This window comes from Diaphorina citri, unplaced genomic scaffold, assembly GCF_000475195.1.
Source record: "Diaphorina citri unplaced genomic scaffold, Diaci psyllid genome assembly version 1.1 scaffold1605, whole genome shotgun sequence".
In the NCBI taxonomy this organism is placed as follows: domain Eukaryota; kingdom Metazoa; phylum Arthropoda; class Insecta; order Hemiptera; family Psyllidae; genus Diaphorina; species Diaphorina citri.
Window position 1 is genome coordinate 41,658 of NW_007379031.1, and position 16,305 is coordinate 57,962.

A 16,305-nucleotide genomic window follows, 5' to 3' on the forward strand; every position below is an offset into this window, starting at 1 on the left:
TTGCATGCTGCTGAAGTTTTTGCTTCATTTATAGCCCAAATAATAATACCCGGTAAAGGGACCTTCATTTGTGGAATGTTTGAAGGAGGTACCTACCTACCTAAGTACTTACTGTACCCATGATTTTTGCTATAAATAACTTGAAATCATTTCTTCTGTAGGTAATAAAATGAGTTTTTAAAATGTTTTTGTTGGTGACAATATTATTGAAGATGTAATATAGTTGATTATGTATTTTACTAAATAAGTACCTATCACTTCTTTAATTGAAAGTAATAAATACCTACCTAAGTACTAAGTATTGAAAAGTACTGCTTATTTATACTGCTTGGATAGGACTGAACTGTTCCTTTACTCCAGCAGTAGGCTATTGTGGTCAAATTCTCTAACATTGTTGAGGCTAAAATTCCGTACCTCGGCCGGGATTGAACCCATGCCCTCCTGAATACCGGGCGACCTTCTTGGCAGATAAGTTAAGCACTCGTATCTTTAAAATCTTCTTGGAAGCTTGGAACAAAACAACAAATGTTCTTTACATGGATTTCGATCATGTGAAAAAGTGAAAATTTATCAAATTCCTCATTCTTGGTTTCGTCGCACTATATTTCTCTTTTCTTTCATATCTTTGAAGCGGAAAAATTAATGGTTCCCCGCAAATATGAAATAATACACCTCTAGGTGCGCGAATTAATATCATTAAATTAAAATGTATTCATTTCTATTAAAATTTCTTCTTTTTTTTTATGTATTTTCTGCACACTTTTTCTCTCTCATAAAGAAGAGGAAGATGTAAAGGTGGGAGGATATGATAAGTAATTCATATTAGTACATAAAACATTTTTTCATTGTTATAATATGTAGCTACCTAGCCACCTACAGGATCATCCCCCAGGGTTTTATAGAGGGAGAGTCAGGTCTCATCAACTCACTAAAGCAATGGCTGCAACAACTTTTTGAACTTGGATTTAAGGCAGAACTCAGTCAGCCTATGCCGCAGGTTTGATTTCTGCCCGGCGCGGATTTTATCCTGAAGGATAATGTTCGTTCTCGGAACGGCTGGCTTTCTCCTATCCTGTCTTCCTTCTCTCTTCGATTTCGGGACGATAAGACTCTAGCAGTCACAGTTCCCTCTGTCAAACCTCTTTAAAAAAAAACTTGATATTTGCATTCGCTTAAAAAAGTACAGTTATTAGCAGATATAGATCCCTCTGTCAAACCTCTTCAAAAGAAAAAAAAAGCAGAACTCAAGAAAATGATGAACTTGGATTTAAGGCAGAACTCTGAAAGTGGATATTCCCGCACTGAGATATATATCTGCTGACACGGCGTGCACAGATCAATCACACCAGACGATAAATTAATGCGATTTGTCCTTGATTCGCTATTAGACGGTCTGAGAGGAGAGAGATGCTATTGACCGTCAAACTCGCTCGGGATCGTTTGGTGAACTGATACAATATACCGGGTTGTACTTGGGACAGAATTCAGAAAAGAAAAGAACATCTAACATTTTTCCCGGACGTAAATTTCGCCCGTTACAGATATCCATTGATGATGCCTTAACTATTCACTGTAGGTACCTACTTAAATACGTTTACGTCTAGTTTCACCAGTAAAACAAAAGGAACCTGTGTGCCAAATTTCAACAAAATTGGACAAAACGTTCAGAAGTAAAGATGACACACAGACTTTCTCAAGGCCTGATCAGGCTAAAATCTAAGGAAATTCCTTTATGGCACGCTGATTACTCTTCTGTCAATTTTCATCAAAATCCGACTGACTAACAAGTTGTAGAGTTAAACATAGAAAGCTTATCGTTCATTCGATGCTAACCAGGCGATTGTCACACCCTGTACGTTGGCTCCCTCTCTTTCCTTCCTTCGTTTCTCCCTCCTCCCTTTTTCCCTCTATCTTTTTTTTTCTCTTTCTCTCCCCCCTTTCTCGCACTTTGTTTTCCTCTCTTCCTCTCCCCCCTCTCTCTTTTTCGCTCACCCTTCTCTCCCCCCCCCTCAATATGTCCCTTGGAAATACCTAAACAACCAAACATAAGGTAGGTAAGTAAAGGATATGAGGTAGATTTCCATTTCATCTCAAATGGATGTGAAAGTTGGACAGTTTTCAGATGGAGGTGACTGTGAATTATAAATTCGACCAAAGTGGTTTCTCATGTCCATTAGGGAGGACATGTCAGGAAGCTACCCAACTAACCTACCCATTCCCCAAATTCCGACTTGGTGGAATTTATAGTAGGTACCTTATTCGAGGGGGAATTTTTCCTTTTCGATACCTTACTTACCTACTGTAAGCTCAACTTTATTCCCAACATATAGCGTTCGTTCTCGGAACGGCTGGCTTGTGATCCTGTGACATGTCCTTCTGTCTTCAATTTTGGGACGATAAGAACTTAGTCTAGGTACAGTTCACTCTATCAGATCTCTTGAAGAAGAAGAAGAGGAAGAAGAAGAAGAAGAAGACGACGATAAAAAAAAAAAAAAACCTAACCTACCCATTCCCCAAATTCCCAAATGTTTAGGTAAATAGGGTATACTTATCCATACCTACCCACTTGGTGGAATTTACAGCTAAGTAAGTATTAGGTATACTGGTATTTATTTATTTTGGTATACATACCTAATTCGAGGGGGAATTTTTCCTATTCGGTACCTACATTATCTACTCACCTACCCGTATAACCAAGTAAAGACAAGAAAGGAGAGAGAGAGAGAGAGAGAGAGAGAGAGAGAGAAGGGAAAGGAAAAAACCAGCCGTTCTAAGTACAAACCTTGTCTGTTTAGTAGCTGGCAGATATATCATATTTACAGTCTACCCTGTATGAGCTTGTTCCATTGAAAGTCATTAAAAACCTGAAGACAGCAGATACCTTCTGACAGGGTGGTCCTCCCCCACAGTCCCCCCGCCCCCCTCTCTGCTGTACGGTATTTATAAAACAGGTATTCCCCTCTATTGTTCCAGTACTTAGAATAATAACATAATCATTTCTAATTACCTCTCGAAAACGAATCTCATAACATTCCTTTCATCGAGTTAGAAATAAAGACCTTCTTGCAGTTAAGGAGCCTCTTGGGTACCCTGTTGGGCGGAAGTCTGAAGGGTAGTACCACTCTGTAGGAGTGGCAAAACGAGTGCCCGGATTTCCCAAGAGAACATACGAGCTACGAGTTATATTAGGTTTGCCAAGTTTACAGTCAATTGTTTTTGTAGAAGTTGCCCAAAAGTTGTTCACATATAAGATAGGTACCAGATTTGGCCCAAACTTAATACGCACAGATTTGAGATCGGTATAAAAATGCAATAGAAAAAAAAAAAAAAAAAAAATCCCCCTCTGTCACAAGTTTTGCACTTTTATCTACAGGGTGGGACGGCACAAATGTATTTTCAAAGTTTTTGAGACGAATAGTAATTACTCCCAAATTTCCTGTCTGGCTGGGGGACCACAGGGAGGATATCAGCTTGCAATAAACAGTTTTATAAAAGATATTCTATGGGGCTGTATACTGGGCTGATGAACATTTTTAGAACCCCCTGTATGCCTGTTTGCCTATACATCTATAGGTAAGGACTGCCCTGTGAAGATTTTTGGAACCCCCTGTATATCTCTACTGCCCTATGAACTTTTTCTGAAAAGAAAAACACTCGTTTTCCCCTTGTTTTCACACCACAGGCCACTCAACAGGGGGGCTTTTAATCATTTCCCTTGACTTGTTGGTTAATGAGAAAGTTTCCTTCTCCTCAAGTCTGACCCGAAAAAATCCGCCTTAAATGCATTTCAAGGAGTGTTCCTGCCACCCTAGTTAGCTTAGTTGGTAGCGCGTCTGCCTTGTAAGCGCTAGGCCGCGGGTTCGATTCCCGCCCGGGGCGGATTTTATCCTGAAGAAGAAGAAGAAAGACGGATAAGCAGAAGAAGAAGACTGAGGGAGAAGAGGAAGACACAACGGAATAAAAAGAAGAAGAATCACACAAAGAGGAAGAAGTAAAAGATGCAGAAGAAAAGGAGGAATAAGAAGAAGAAGAAGAAGAAAAAGGAGGAGAAGAAGAAGAAGAATCAAACAAAGAAGAAGAAGATGAAGAAGAAACAGACGCAGCAGCAACAGAAGAAGAAGAAGAAGAAGAAGAAGAAAGGGAAAGGGAGAGCGATAACTAAAGGGAGGTAGCAGGAAGAGAGGGTAGTATAAAATATAAAGTGGGGGTACAAGAGAGAGAGAAAGAGAGGTACCTATAGTTAGAAAGAAAGAGGAGAGAGAAAGAGAGAAAGAAAGAAAGGTATAGTTAGAAAGAAAGAGGAGAGAGAAAGAAAGAAAGGTATAGTTAGAAAGAAAGAGAAAGATAAAGAAAGGTATAGTTAGAAAGAAAGAGGAGAGAGAAAGAAAGAAAGGTATAGTTAGAAAGAAAGAGAAAGATAAAGAAAGGTATAGTTGGAAAGAAAGAGGAGAGAGAAAGAAAGAAAGGTATAGTTAGAAAGAAAGAGGAGAGAGAAAGAAAGGTATAGTTAGAAAGGAAGAGGAGAGAGATAGAGAAAAAGGAGAAAGAAAGAGGGAGGGGGGAGGGAGGGGTAGTATAAAATATAAAGTGGGGGAAATGGAATTTTAAGTGTTTGTAGAGAACCTGAACGTGATCTCGTCATATACAGGGTGTTACATACATTATCGAACACTCGGTACTCAGTAGATTTGTAAAGCTCCTCATTATAAGTAGCAGGTTGCCAGCTCTTCGCCACTGAAAATTGATCATAACGGGTGTTCTCATGTTGACTCGTCATCTAAATGAGACGTATGACGTATTGTGTCTCAGTGTCTCGTAGCGCCCATCTGATGACGGACATACTACGGGATGGGCATGCTACGACACACACCACATGCTTATACCTCCCTCCTCCTCTCTCTCTCTCTCTCTGTCCCTTTCTTCCTCTATCTCCTTTTTTCCCTTTCTCTCCTTCCCTTCCCTCACTCTTCTATCTCTTTTTACTTATCCAGTCATCCCCCTCTCTTTCTCTCCCTTCCCTTATCCTCTCTCCCCCTTCCCTTATCCTCTCTCCCCCTTCCCTCTGTCTCTTGGGTCCTTCTTAGTACACTGTGTGTATTGTTTGTTGAGTTGTATTATCTCATTTCGAATTCCCTTCAAAATAAATTCTTCTTCTCTTCAACATACATAGAAAGTGAAATCCTTGTTTACTAGCAAACGCACGTGCCACATGCCCCGTTAGCCCATTGATTTTATTTCACTGACCGATAGAAGTGAGTTTTTAATTTTTCCCTCTCCAAGATTCTCATTATTAATACTATTATTATTATTATTTGGTATCATTTCGTGTGTCTGGCTGGGGGACGTTAAACAGGGAGTATGCCAGCTTAGTCTGGCTGGGGGACTTTAAACAGGGAGAATATACCAGCCTGAATTTCCCTTGCTAAAGAATAGCAAATATTTTTATACAATATCATATTTCTATTTCTCTATCTTTTAATAGTTGATTGGTTTTCTCTTATGAAAACAACTAGACTATTTGCTTTAGATATGGCAGTTTCAGGAGTTTCCTTTGAACCATTTTCTCATTATCTCCCTTAATCCCATTTCTTTTCTCCTTGTCCTCTATTTCTCATTTATTTTTCTTCTTTTTTATTTCTGGTTCAATATCAACTTGTATTCTACTTGATTAGAAAAGTAATTGCTTCTCTTTTTTTTCTTTCTCTCACTCACACTCTCTCTCTCTCTCTCTCTCTCTCTCTCTCCTCTCTCTCTCTCTCTCCTCTCTCTCCTCTCTCTCTCCTCTCTCTCTCTCCTCTCTCTCTCCTCTCTCTCTCCTCTCTCTCCTCTCTAAACGTGTGAATATGTAAGTAGGTACCTACTAACCTACTTGCTGCTTCTTTCACCTTCCATCCTTCCCTTCTCCGGCCTTTCTCTCCCTCTGTTTCTCTTACAAGATCGGAATTTGATATTCTGATTGAGAATTTGAGAATTGACAATACTCCAGATATAGGATATAGACAGCAATACAGTCCTTCCCTAAAAGTATGTAGTCGAAAATTCCAGTGCCCGGTGTCAAATCCCTCCGAAATGATGAACATTTTCTGCATCAAACGAGATATGTTTGTTCCCCGGAATGGCTCTTTTTCCTATTCTCCTTCTCCGAGTGTTCAACTCATCCTTTTTGGAGCCCTACTTTGGATGTTTAACTTGTTTACCAAATTTCATCAAACTCTTACAAACTGTTATGACGAAAGAAACAAACTAACAGACAAAAAATGTTTCAATTTAGAACAACTCACTTTCTAAACTGAAGCAGCATTTTGTCTGAAAATTTATTCTTTACACAAACTTGTCATACTGATGACGGAAAAGGCCACTGAAATTATAAATTCGACCAAAGTGGTTTCTCATGTCCATTAGGGATACGTCAGAAAGCTACCCACCTAACCTACCCATTCCACAAATTCCGACTTGGTGGAATTTATAGTAGGTACCTACCTTATTCGAGGGGGAATTTCTCTTTTTCGATACCTTACTTACCTAACTGTAAGCTCAACTTTATTTCCAACATATAGGGTTCGTTCTCGGAACGGCTGGCTTGTGATCCTGTGACATGTGCTTCTGTCTTCAATTTTGGGACGATAAGAACTTAGCCTAGGTACAGTTCACTCTCTTGAAGAAGAAGAAGAAGAAGAAGAAGAAGAAGAAGAACAAGACGACGATGAATAAAACTAAGAAAAATAAAGACGAAGAAAAGGACATAGAAGTAGAAGAAGAAGAAGACGAAGAAGAAGAAGAAGACGAAGAAAGAAGATGGAGAGAAAAAACCGTCCACCTTGTATAAACTCGTTCCATTGAAAGTCATTAAAAACCTGAAGACAGCAGATACCTTCTGACAGGGTGGTCCTCCCCCACTGTCCCCCCGCCCCCTCTCTGCTGTACGGTATTTATAAAACAGGTATTCCCCTCTATTGTTCCAGTACTTAGAATAATAACATAATCATTTCTAATTAAGACGAAGAAAGAAGATGGAGAGAAAAAACCGTCCACCTTGTATAAACTCGTTCCATTGAAAGTCATTAAAAACCTGAAGACAGCAGATACCTTCTGACAGGGTGGTCCTCCCCCACTGTCCCCCCGCCCCCTCTCTGCTGTACGGTATTTATAAAACAGGTATTCCCCTCTATTGTTCCAGTACTTAGAATAATAACATAATCATTTCTAATTACCTCTCGAAAACGAATCTCATAACATTCCTTTCATCGAGTTAGAAATAAAGACCTTCTTGGAGTTAAGGAGCCTCTTGGGTACCCTGTTGGCGTAAGTCTGAAGAGTACTGTACTACCTTTATTTATTTATTTATTTTGACAGAAAATTCGTCTGAAATGCCCACCCCGGTACTACAGTGCATTTCTTCAGGGTTGAAGGGTACTACCACTCTGTAGGAATGGTAAAACGAGTGCCCGGATTTCCCAAGAGAACATACTAGCTACGAGTCATGTTAGGTTTGCCAAGTTCACAGTCAATTGTGTTTGTAGAAGTTGCCCAAAAGTTGTTCTCATATAAGATACGAGATTTGGCCCAAACTTAATACATACATATTTGAGATCGGTATTAAAATGCAATAGAAAAAAAACCAACACCACCACCCCCTGAATTTTGATTTACTCCAGAAATTGTATCTATTCTATGTAAGTTGTCAGGGTGTGACCAAGTTATTCACAATTTTAAATTGAATAAATACTCTATGTTGGTCCCCCGACTACGGTGTCTACAATAGAGGACCGAAGGACCCAATAGGAAGAAGATGGACTTTTAGTAGTTGTATGCTTGTAACTTGAAACAAAACATGATAATCCCTCGTATCTTGTATACCCTCGACCCGTCATCATGAGATAAGTATACATATATGAGAATCTTTAGCTCCCCCAATGACAAATACCACTGTCCAAAATCTTTCTCGATTGATGAAATGAACGAAGCGAATTTTCACGATTTTATTTTTACATATTTTATTTTTTCGTCTTGCCTACGCGACGTACGACTAAAAAGTTATAATATAAGTTTTAACATTTTTTTTATTAAATTAATCCGGATTAAAAATTAAATGAATCCGTATTAAAAATTAAATGAATCCGGATTCGATGGATGCACTGATTACCAGGCGCCTTGACCACTACGACACCGGAGTTAGCACCTCATTCTATTCTATTCTATTCAATGAGACGTTTGTTTCCCCCTGTATACAAAGATCATATACCCCCTGTATATAATGATCAACACAATGGCAACTAGATGAAAATTATACGAGTTGCCCACACAGTGTATTCAACTGTGTGTTTTTGTAGTGTCTGTTTAGAGTTTAGAGAAAGAAATGCATAATATTATTATTTCTGATAATGAAGCTACCATCTCATACGGCAAACGACCGCATGAACGACCCACGAAAGTAAAACCACTTCGAAAAATCTTGAGAGTGGATTATGCCCTAAAAAGATATTCCCGCACTGAGACATATAATGAAAAAAAAAATCTATTGAATTCAATTTGTTGATATTAAATTTATTACCAAATTTCATCTACATCCAAATCGACCAGTCAAAATCGGAAAGTCAATTTGAAACAAACGGACAAACTACATAGTTGCCAAATCATCCAGTTCAAACTTGAAAATCCTCATTTTCACATTCCACCCTGCAGAAATTGAATCCAAGGGGTACCTACCCTGTAACTTTTGTTTACCGCACAACAAAGTTTTGAGTTTGACACTTTTCACTATATACTGGTACCCCATTACTTTTTACCCAGTTTTACACCCCCCAAAAGAGTGAAAATTACCCATAGGGGAGGAGGGAGGGTAGAGAAGAGGTACCTACCCCATAGGAGGAGAAGTTAAATGAATCCGGATTCGATGGATGCACTGATTACCAGGCGCCTTGACCACTACGCCACCGGAGTTAGCACCTCATTCTATTCTATTCAATGAGACGTTTGTTTCCCCCTGTATACAAAGATCATATACCCCCTGTATATAATGATCAACACAATGGCAACTGAAAACAAGGTAGAAATTATAAAGAGACCACCTCCCCAGTGGGTCCTCCTGGTAGTTTTGTAGTTCGGAGACCGCAGGATCATTAGTCATCAAAAACCATTGGGGATAAAAAATTTCATTAATGAAATTCCGAGTCCCCCCCCCGGGTAGTTCCCTTCTGTTTCGGATGGGGATTCCAATAAGACATTCCGCTCCTCTATTGTGTAAACATTCTTTCATTTTCGAGTGGTCGCTGCGGGGGCGAAACATCTGTCGTATTTTGGAGTATGCCAACGAAAGTTTGTAAAAAAGTGTTGATTTTTTGCTTGCTTGACATAACACAGTCAAGATAAGGGTAACTTTGACACTTTTTAAACAAATGAAAAACAAGGACATTTTTGCCCCAGAATGTTTACTTTTTTCTCTCAAAGAAGGGTAAGTAGACAGAGACGGTATTACCATAAAGGAACGATTCATAATGCCCTAAGTTGCTGCAATTTGGTGTGCAAAGTCGTCCTGCTAATTTGGCAGAAAATCTGAAATATTTACTTCTTACTTTACGTTAGCAGAATTTTTTCTTCCCAACATCGGCCTTGATTTACGACACTTCGCCTCAGAAAGGACCACCTCCAAAAGATGCATTCCAATCCGAATTCAATAATTACCCTTGGTTCTTTCGGTGAAACATTAGAAGAAGATTAAATCATTATCTTGCAAAGATAAAGAATTAAGAATCTTGATTATCTTGGGCTTGAGAAATTATTATTATTTCCTCTACTCACGGGTCCTAATCTCCTAATGAGTTGACCAGCTTAGTCCGGCTGGGGAACTGACCTGCCTCGGTGGCATAGTGCTCAAAACACTCGCCTGGAGGGCGTGGGTTCGATCCCAGCCGAGACGTGGAATTTTATTCCTTATTTATTTGAGAACTTAACCATATAATAATGAAGCTCTAAGGGCTAGGTGTTAGCGAAAGCCTGTGGCGTTAACCCTCGCCTTCGCCTAGTGAGTCTATTATCAATATATATAAACAGGGAGGATACTAGCTTTTTTTTTATGAGGTTTGACAGAGGGAACTGTAACTGCTATGGTCTTATCGTCCCGAAATCGAAGAGAGAAGGAAGACAGAATAGGAGAAAGCCAGCCGTTCCGAGAACGAACATTATCCCATCAGGATAAAATCCGCCCCGGGCGGGAATCGAACCCGCGGCCTAGCGCTTACAAGGCAGACGCACTACCAACTAAGCTAACTAGGCTGACTGGGGGACCTTAAACAGCCTGAAATTTCCCTTGCTACAGAAATGGTTTCAGGCCCCCTTGATGAACCTAGGCCTGATTCGCCAGCCTAGCTACCAACTAGGCTGGCGATACTAGCTTTAAATTTCCGTTGCTAAAGAAACAGCGAAGGTTGAGTGCGAAAGCATCCACTCTTGTAATTTTGTAACCAAAACTAAATGTTAGCCCAAAAGTCATGGAATTTTATAATTCCGGGAAAAGCGTATACACCCTGTATATTAGTACCCTTGTGTAAGCATCTTTCCCTGTGCGCAAAGAGCCCAACGTGGCTGAGGTGTAAAGGCAACCTTAACCTTGAGGGAAAGTGCTGTTCGAATACGAATACCCGTGTGGAGGCGGCCTTTATGCAAATAAATATCTACACTATTAAATAGGTGTTCGCTCTCTCCTCTCTCTCTCTCGCTTTCCTCCCTTCCTCTCTCTCCTCCCTTCCTCTCTCCCCTCCCTTTCTTTCTCTCTCTCCTTCCTTTCTTTTTTACTCTCTCTAAATCCTATCTCTCTCCCTCTTCCCTTTATTATTCTATCTCTCTCCCTTTTCCCTTTAGGTAGGTATGTAGTTCTTCAAATAGATCAGTTGCGCTTACTTGGGTGATGTTTCAAAGTCTTGGACCCCCTCTCTCTCTCTCTCTCTCTTTCTTTCTCTCTCCCTCTCTCTCCTCCCTCCCTTTCTTTCTCTCTCCTTCCTTTCTCTCTCTCCTCCCTTCCTCTCTCTCTCTCTCTCTTTCTCTCCTCCCTCTCCCTCTCTTTCTCTCCTCCCTCTCTCTCTCTCCTCCCTTTCTTTCTCTCTCTCCTTCCTTTCTTTTTTACTCTCTCTACATCCTATCTCTCTCCCTCTTCCCTTTATTATTTTATCTCTCTCCCTTTTCCCTTTAGGTAGGTATGTAGTTCTTCAAATAGATCAGTTGCGCTTACTTGGGTGATGTTTCAAAGTCCTATAGCAGGAAAAATGAGGACCAACGGAATTTTTCTTTTTCTTCTACGACTTCTAGATCCCGAGATAAATCCATTAAAAAAACACCGGTAAATCGTGAACTTTGACGTCACGGCATACGCTCCCGTAGGCGATGACGTCACATCAAATGTCCCGAGCAAAGCTCCTTCGCAGGCAACACATTAATGTGTTTCTGCGCATACGTTTTTGCGCATTTCTTTCTGCTCCTCCACAAGCGTGCTTGCATACTGTGCTACCTATTCGTAGGCAACACATTAATGTGTTTCTGCGCATACGTTTTTGCGCATTTCTTTCTGCTCCTCCACAAGCGTGCTTGCATACTGGCGCTACCTAGCGGAAAAAAAAACAACTGCGTAAAGTCTGACGTCACACATCTTTGAACTCTTCATTAGAAAGAAAAATAAAAATTGAATTTTAGACCTTTTACATTTATTTCCCAACTTTTTACATAGGAATCGACCATTTATTTATAATTTTTACCCATTTGCAACTGCTCCATTCTTCTATGTATGCCTACTTTTATTTACTTTTTCTGGTACTTTTTGTGTGTGGATATTTTCGTCATTACAAACTTTTAAATTTCTCCCTCCCTCTCTCTTCCTACCTCCCTCATTATAGTCTGCAATATTTTTCTTTGATGTTTTTCTTTTTTAGGTATGTATGCCTACTTTTATTTACTTTTTCTGGTACTTTTTGTGTGTGGATATTTTCGTCACTACAAACTTTTAAATTTCTCCCTCCCTCTCTCTTCCTACCTCCCTCATTATAGTTCTGCAATATTTTTCTTTGATGTTTTCTTTTTTATTTTTTTCTGGTACTTTTTGTGTGTGGATAGTTTCGTCATTACAAACTTTTAAATTTCTCCCTCCCTCTCTCTTCCTGCCTCCCTCATTATAGTTCTGCAATATTTTTCTTTGATGTTTTCTTTTTTATATCTTCTCCTTTTTAAATGTCAGAAGTTTGTCGTTACTTTCATAACTATTCTGCTTCTATCAGGTCGATAGTTGGATACCTCAAGTTTTAAAGGTAATGTTACACCAAGCGCGCATTGTTTGCAAACGTTTGCAACGTTACCTTTAGCTTTTGTAGAAAAACCGACAGCACCCGGATCAACTCCGCGCACACACGAACGCTGTTTGCAAGCCAATGTTTGTGGAAAAATGATTGCAAACACTGTTTGCAAACGATGCGCGCTTGGTGTAACATTACCTTAATATTGCGAAACCTCTTCGATTTTTCCCCTCTTGAATTTTCTACCAAGATTTCAAATTCAAACTAAACCACAATCTTCTCAACATTTAAGTTATTACTTTTGTTTTCATAAATTTTCTACTTTTCATAAATTTTCTAATTAAAATATTTATGAAACAGACTTTCGGTGAGCGTCTTGCATCCTAATTTCTGCTTAATCTAACTTGTCTTCCGAGAAATCCTTCGTCAAAGTCAAGCATGGATTAAAGCTATCCTGGGAAAATTCTAGGTAATCTTTCAGAGAAGCTAACACATTTTGAGTTTGAGGGATTCTCTGCCACCTAGCCCCCAAAGCTCTTTGAAATGGGGTGTATTTTTCAGTCATTAGTTTTTTTTTTAATTTAAATGGAATGTGTTATTTATTTTTTAATTAATTAACCTATCTGTAATCTGCATATCTGATATTGCTATTTTGGATCTAATGAAATACATTGCCATTTTGTTTTTGTTTCAGGTATGTACAATACTGATCCATTTAGGATTGAGATGTCCAAAAACTTGAAGATTTAGTGGTTGGGTGGAAGAGCTCCTTCAGAACCCTGCCACTTAACAGAAAGTCAGAAAAAAAGGAAACTAAAAAAACATTTGTGATGGTGTAGAGGTGTAGTGATGGGTAAGTAAGTTTAGATGAAAATACATACTTGATCTAATTATGTTCATTTGTATTTTTTATGTAAAAAATTGTATATTGTGTTGGGAAATTTCCCCCGAGGACAGTTATAGGAGTAAGGGGGGCCTGGCGGTTAAGAGTCAACGTACTTTCGCTCTTATCCGTCCGCACCTATTGTAAAAAAATATCTGTGATGGTGTAGTGATGGGTAAGTAAGTTTAGATGAAAATACATACTTGATCTAATTATGTTCATTTGTATATTTTATGTAAAAAATCGTATGTAAAAAATTTCCCCCGAGGACAGTTATAGGAGTAAGGGGGGCCTGGCGGTTAAGAGTCAACGTACTTTCGCTCTTATTCGTCCGCACCTATTGAGCGCTGGGTGGAAGCGGGGAGAAATGGGCCTCGGGGTATCGCACAAAATGGAACGCAACCCTTTTGTCTGATGAAAATGATGAATCTGTAATGGAAATGCAAATATTGTGTCTTTGTGTTGGGCTGGGACGTCTTCTTGACATTGGCATCAGTAACAGAAAACCCCTGCGCTCTGTAGGATAGATCGAAACCTAAACGTCTGTAAGTTTTCCAGGTTTCTCTCTTGTATCTTACTTTTACCTATCCTTGACTTCGGCGGTTAACGACCCGCTCAACAGCTTGTGCCCAGAATCTTCTGTGATTTGCCATCTAGACATTCTGGATTCCTTTTTTCCAGGTCAACTATAATATCTCCTTAGCATCATTTCTAATATTCTTCTCCAATCTTACACTTCTCTATCTGTAACATTCAATCCTTTTGTATCAACATCGATAAAAAACCTACATAATTATAATGTATAAAACTCAATCTAATTATTTATTTAATAATAGTGTTCTGACTGAATATTATTTATAATAACTAGAAAATTGCACAGGAAAATTGCACAATACCTACTTAATGTTTCTTTGATCTTAATCAAACTTGCATAAACCACAACAATAAAATAAAGCGTGTACCTTTAATAAACGAACAACTTTATTATTAAAAAGTGCACTATCAGAACCTCCATCAGTAGGAAATTAATTTATTTTAATTAAACCACACTTGCACGAACCTCAATACCTACAACAACGAAACATGACATTGAAAACATTATTTATTTTATGAAAATAGCGACAGAATTATGCTGTTTTTTTTCTCTGTGCACTTCATTGTCACACTTCCACTGTCTGAAGAAGATCCACTTCAAAATAACTGTGAAGTAGCTAGTGTACTTCAATTAATTCAGCTGTGATCCCACAAGGTGGGAAAGGCAACTGGAATGGATTTTAAAAATTCAGACTAGTTTTTAATTAGTTTTTGAAGATTATAAAAGTCATGTGTGGCTAATGCGAAATAAAAAGTGCTCTTTTCACTTTGAATTTACTTTACCAAAGTTCAGAGGTGCTTACTTTGAATTTACTTTACCAAAGTTCAGAGGTGATTACTTTGTTTTTACTTTACCAAAGTTTATAGGTGCTTTTTAATTTATTCATACAGACCAAAGAGTTAAGCATCTATCCGATTATCTCCAGTAATGCAGTTCTAAAGCGCTTACCGTATAAGGTTAATACATATTTATGAACCTATAAATTACGAATAACTGCAGAATACCGCAGGTATCAGACCAATGACCCAGAACTTTTTCTGAAAAGTATAGGTAATTAGGTACTAGGTCTGTACTAAGTGCCTACCTATCGGTTCTCAACAAAATCTTGTCCAAATGATCAAACCAAAATTGAAGAATATTATTAGACCTCACCATCAAAATTCCTTTTTTTCCCCACACTAGGCTAGTCGAAAAAGTTGAAAAACCACTATGCTCCTGTATAATATCTGGACATAAAAAGAGTGGGGAAGCAAAAAGGAAACAAATTAGATTCAAAAAGAAAACCCTCACATCCTAAAAGCTTACACTGTGGGGAAGACAGGAGAAAAGGAAGGAAAAGAGAAAGAGGGAGAAAGAGAAAGTGAAAGGAGAAAGTAAGTCTTACCATAACCTTTTCAAAATGCATGAATGGATTTCCTAATCTTTCCTCTTCATATCCATTTTCCTCTCTCTCTCGCTCTCGCTCTCTCTCTCTCTCTCTCTCTCTCTCTCTCTCTCTCTCCCTTTTAGTTTTGGACATCGTCCATTATTTTCTGACTTTTGACAAAATTGGGTTGGAGGAGGAAGAGAGGAGAATGTTTGTAAGATGAGAGGAAAAGGCCTAAGTGTACGACTGAGATAAGGGCCTGAATGATAATGTGGTCCTGCTAATGTTACATCAGTGCCTTCTTGACGTAGGCCTTTGATGGAAATATGGACCTTTGTTTTTCAAGGTTTACGCGTAAGTAGCCGTCAGTTGCCTTGGTGGATTCCGTTACAGAGAAACGCATATTTCAATTAATTTTACTACTGCAACTCTAAATTTTGAAACACCTGCATGAAAGTGACGCATATTTCAATTAATTTTACTACTGCAACTCTAAATTTGAAACACCTGCATGAAAGTGATATTATTTTAAAATATTAAAGTACAAGTAGATGTCTAAAATATTAATGTTAATTATTTATTTCTTATCCTAGAAATAAATCAGAGAAATAAAGGTTTTATCCATTTATTAGAGGTTCTTAGTTCTGTTGTGAGGTTCTTTTTTAAGGGTTTTTAATTTTATATCCCAAAAATAAATCAGACTGATTCAGATTCCCGTGAACTACTTGTTCATACACCACTGAAACCTGGAAGAAAATGGGCCCACTACATCATGCATAAATCAAAATCTGAATTTTTTCATCCCCCCCACAATCCCTTCATTATTTCAAGAGGCTCATCCTTTTTCATTTTCAGAAGGAAGGACATTTCTGATGGAAAGGAAGAATCTCGAGATTTTTTGAAAGAAAAACGAAAAGCGGGGAAATGTAGATAATTGTTCCTTTCTTTGCAGGAGATATATGCCAGCCTAGTTAGCTTAGTTGGTAGTGCGTCTGCCTTGTAAGCGCTAGGCCGCGGGTTCGATTCCCACCCAGGAAGGAAGGACATTTCTGATGGAAAGGAAGAATCTCGAGATTTTTTGAAAGAAAAACGAAAAGCGGGGAAATGAAGATAATTGTTCCTTTCTTTGCAGGAGATGTATGCCAGCCTAGTTAGCTTAGTTGGTAGTGCGTCTGCCTTGTAAGCG